The 4,702-nt window shown below is 40.1% G+C and overlaps 1 protein-coding gene across 2 annotated transcripts in view; it reads left to right on the forward strand.

Annotated features, from left to right (window-relative positions):
* Positions 1 to 755: 755 nt before the first annotated feature.
* The window catches only part of ERG (ERG, ETS transcription factor), a 239,416-nt gene continuing 235,469 nt past the window's right edge, over positions 756 to 4,702 (forward strand). Inside the window, exon 1 of one of the 2 annotated variants that reach the window (XM_006024677.3) lies at positions 756 to 890. The gene's annotated coding sequence lies outside the window, so the exon portion shown is untranslated. The remainder of the gene's footprint in view (positions 891 to 4,702) is intronic. The other variant, XM_006024679.3, reaches the window with a different exon arrangement.

The raw sequence follows: 4,702 nt of genomic DNA on the forward strand, positions 1-4,702 counted from the left end.
GAACTTTGTCAATTCTGAATAGCAGACATAAACTTTGTGATTTAGAATTCTGTTTATGAAATAGACTATTCTGTGGAATTCACAAATTATTCATTGAGGATTTATGGCATTACTTTAAAATAATGATACATATTTTATTACAACATATACTGAAATTGGACTTTGGACTTCAGTCTGATATACAAAGAAGCAGAAATAATTTGCAAGATTCTTATAGGAATATGTATGATCAAATTAAGCCACGATTTCTCAAAAAGAACTTTCACTGTCATGTTTTTTTCTGTGATTGTGGTTGATAGTTCAAAACTTCATAGAGTTGTTAGAACAAATTTGTTCTACTGACGTTAGAAGAAAATTTTGAAATACACAGTGGATTTTTTTTTTTTTAAACAGTCGTCTAATTCTGCCTTAGTTTACTTCCCATGTATACTTAGCACTTCTGTTAGGTTTTTCCCTGGATGAAAACAGGGAATTTTTTTAAATGGCCTTGAAGAGATTTCTGGTATTTTTACATTTTATAACAAACAACCCACAGTGTGCTCTGCATCTCTTGCAAACAAGACAAGCTAAATCACTTGCCACCCATGCATATGTCAATGTCCTGAAATTACAAGAAACAAATCTAACTAGAGATAATTAAGGCCCCCCTTCAACAAAGCAATTTACTGTGTGATGAAAATAAGTGGTTTTCCAAGTCAGATCCTAAGATCTTGATTCTTCTATCTTTACTCAGGCAACTTCACATTGACTCAATAGGAGTATTGCTGGAATGCGAATGTTAGAATTGTTTCCTTAAGGACTGATCCAAATCCACTGAAGTCAATGGAAAAATCCCCAATTGATGGAAGTAGGTTCTGGATCCAGGCCTAGGATGCCAGTGGCTGCTTCAGGTAGATTTAACAAAAAGCATTTTATGATAAAAAGATCAACTGAAAGTTTTACATCTAAATGATTTAGTGATGTCATATTGTTCATTTAATGTTTTCCTTTTAAGGTTGACAGAGTGTTTTTATTAATGTGTAGTGATCGTGTTAATACAGATAACTTTCAAGCCATTTTGTTTTGGGTGACCATCACTGCTTAGAAATACATGCACACTATCAAAGCAGCAATAATGGTTCATTTGAGCAGATGCTAAACCCACAAACTGTTTCTCTGCAGTGCTTTCACTAAGAAAAGAAGAAGAAACAGCCATTTTATGCTTTCTGCTGAAATATTTATTTGAACTTCAGTAGAAAAATATGACATTTGAAAATATTAACCAAAAATGATTTTTTCGGGGTTAAAACAATATTAAAACTAAATAAACTGGTGTACACTGCACTTCTTCTAGTAAGATTCTTTTCTGTTTGTAAGGGAAAAAACATGCCTTAAAAATATGAATTTGAGTTTTAAAAATGTTCAAATGTTGACATGTTATATACAGCAAGTGAATTTCACCCACTTTGTAAAATACCCAAGTATGGTGTATGCACCTCTTAAATTTCTCAAATTCCATTTAAACTGTCATAATAAGCTGTGTATAAGATCTGTGCTGGTCTCTGCTGTGGGTTCATGTGAGTTTTTCAAGGCTAGGGACAGACACTACACACAAACTGGTTTAAATGATCAGAAACTGGTTTAAACCTGTAACAGAGCTTAAGTTCAGCACACATAAACCAGTTTCAGAATGGCTGAAACTGTTTTAAGATAAACCTGGTTGAATGTAGTATCAGACTTAACTGATTTGGGTCAAACCAGTTTATGCAATGTCTGCCTCAGACCCCTTCCTGGTTTAACTTAAACCAGAGTCCCCCCATATCCCAGATGCTTTGTGGCCCTGGGCTGGGCTGGGCTGGGCTGAGCTGTCTGCTCCAGAGAACAGGGCTAGCCCTGCCCCTCTACTCCTTAGCCAGAGCTCTGGTGGAGACTGCAGGCACAGCAGGGTTTGCTTGGCTTCCCCCTGTCCCCCACCCTGCCCCCCCATGCCATTTGCTGCTCAAGCAGGGATCCCTTCTCCCCCCTCCTTCCCATCTCTCACAGCACGGACCCCAGCCCCATGGGCCTTAGGCATGCCGGCTAATGCTGAGAGGTGCACGTATATGTCTCCAGTTTCAGTACTACAGGACAAAGGCAGACAGGACGATGTCCCCTTAGGGCTTTTTGAAGCTAATAAACAGGTCAGCTGGTAATGTCCCTTCTTTCCTTCCTTAGAAAAAGATGTTTAAGAAGACCTTGAACTAATGATAGAGGCTTTTGTTTTGTTGATGGGCTAATAAACACTGTGTTATCAGCCCCCTGCTAGCTGCCTCCCGTCAGGTTTGCTGCAGACAATATGAAGAAGCAGGGACAGGGATATTGAAAATCTCAGTATCATCAACAGATGTGTGCACTTCACACCCTGCCTTTGCCTCATAGTGTTAGCCCTGGGCTGGGGTCTGATAACACTCCTGCCCCTTGAGCAACAAGCGGGGAATAGCCTGGGACTGTGCAGGCAGGGTAGGTGTTTAAACCTCTCCCTAATCAGAGCGTCCTGCCAGGGCCTGGCCATACCCCACATCAGCTCAGGACTATGGAAGGGAAGGGAGAGCTTCTCTACCACTCCCCGGCTTCTAGCCTAAGCCATTGTAGGCATGTGCCTGCATTTCCTCAGTCCAGAAGGAATGTCTGTGCACCTGCAAACCAGTTCAACCTAGGCAGGTTAGACTAACCTGCAAAGATTGAATCAATACAGGCTCAGGCTTTTTGAATGTCTGTCCCTAGCCCAAGTGCTAAGCTACCCCATTAGATGCAGTTTATCTCTGATATTAGAGTTCTACTTTCAAAAGCCACACTGCAGGGCTACAAATAGATGGTGCATTTGTCTTGAGATAAACCATTTTATCTGAGCAGTTGTTCAGCTGTCCATTGTCCTGGGATAAATCCTAAAAAAGGTTCATGAGATAAGTGCATCTGAAAGAAAAGTAGTAGTGCATTCAGCTGCTCACTAAACCCTGATTTGAAGGGTGATGTGTACACACCCATCCTGGGATATTTCTCTTTCAGAACAAACACAGGCACAACTTTTCCAGGGACAAAGGCAATGTCTTCTTAGCCTCTGAGCAACCATGTTTGCTACATGTTAGTGACTTCTATGACAGTTGACAGGCAACAAAGAAGCAGGTTTAGCTAACTGAAAACTTTGCAAGCCTAACCTGGTATTCAGAGGCAAACAGTGTTCCTTTTGGCTCATACAACATCACTAGTCATAAAGATTCTGCAGCTACAACTTAGTCAGAAAGCCTCTTGACATCCTGTGACCCAGAATAGAATTCATCTAATTCTCTCATTGCTGGGTTGGTTCTGCAGGACTAAAGAGGAGTGAAAAGTAGTAAAAATCTATTTCAGTCACTAAAGCAAGCAGACATGACTCAGAACCCAGGGAACAGAGGTATTGAGTAAAAAGGTACCATTTCTCTGACCATATCGCCCTTTAAACTCTTACTAAAATAGCATACATGCTCTGGCACTTCTCTTGGAAACCTGAAATGTGAGTAAGAGAGAGGGTGTTTTGCTGTATTTCAACATCTACTTCAAACTAGACAAATTCATTGTGATGCAGAAACACTGAAAAAAACCAGTTGAACTCATTGCAAAGGGGACTTTTGTTGGATAAATCTGAGGTGCGGGAGAGGACAGCGTGACTCCTATTTCCGTTAGGTCTTTAGGTTAATGATAAGATGAATTCTTGATGACTGTCAGCTACTATAGTAAATTTAAATCCCCCAGTTTCTCTTGGAAAGAATAATGTAATTGTAAATCCTAAATTAGGCTGAAGTGTAGTAGTAAGGCTCCTTTGATCATTCACTAGATGCTACTCTTAGATTGTGCAAAGTGAGTGGTCTAAGCTAAAAATGAATCTGAAACCACATTGACGTAAGCCATATGTGTTTATGATCTTTGAGGAAACAAATCATCACTGGCAACCAAAACCCTGAAGTGGTAATGTTGATATTCAAGTGAGATTAAAATATTCAATGCTTCTGTGCACCTATGGCATAATCCGACTCCCACTGGAATTAATTAAACAACACTATTTTACACCAGCTCAGAATTTGACCCAGTAAGCTATCAGAAGAAGCTGAATATTTATCATTTTCCATGTAATAAGTGACCAGGTAAAAGAAGCAAATTCCATTTCCTGCTCCATCTACATTAGAGCACATTTCTGAGCTCTAGTCTTGAGTTTTAAAGGGGTAAATTGGAAGCCTGAGAATCCCCACTGGCCCATGACAACTCAGTCCCACTATAACCCTGTGGGGGACTTGTAATTGAGAATATTTTCTATTGGGCCAGTAATCCTATCAAAAAGCAAGAAATCTATTTAAAGATTCACTCCATAATCAACGTTTTCAGTTGGTTTTAAATTAAAAAAAATACAGCAAAGTCCCTAGGTTTCTCTATTTAGAAGTAACCCAGGGAAGAGTTCAGAAATGAATGGTTCACACTGGGCACATCTATACAAGATGCTTTACTGCGCATTAGACTAGTTTGCAGTAAAGCATCACTGTCTGCATGTGCATGGGACTTACTGCATAGTAAATCAGGCTAATGCATGGTTTGCTAGTACAGGAATCCACAGCATACATACAGGCTGGGGAGTTCCCTTCTTGAAAGCACAGAGGCGGAAAGGGATCTCGGAGTCATTACTGACTCCAAGATGAACATGAGCCGCCAATGCCAG

Source organism: Alligator sinensis, unplaced genomic scaffold, assembly GCF_000455745.1.
Source record: "Alligator sinensis unplaced genomic scaffold, ASM45574v1 scaffold424_1, whole genome shotgun sequence".
NCBI lineage: Eukaryota > Metazoa > Chordata > Crocodylia > Alligatoridae > Alligator > Alligator sinensis.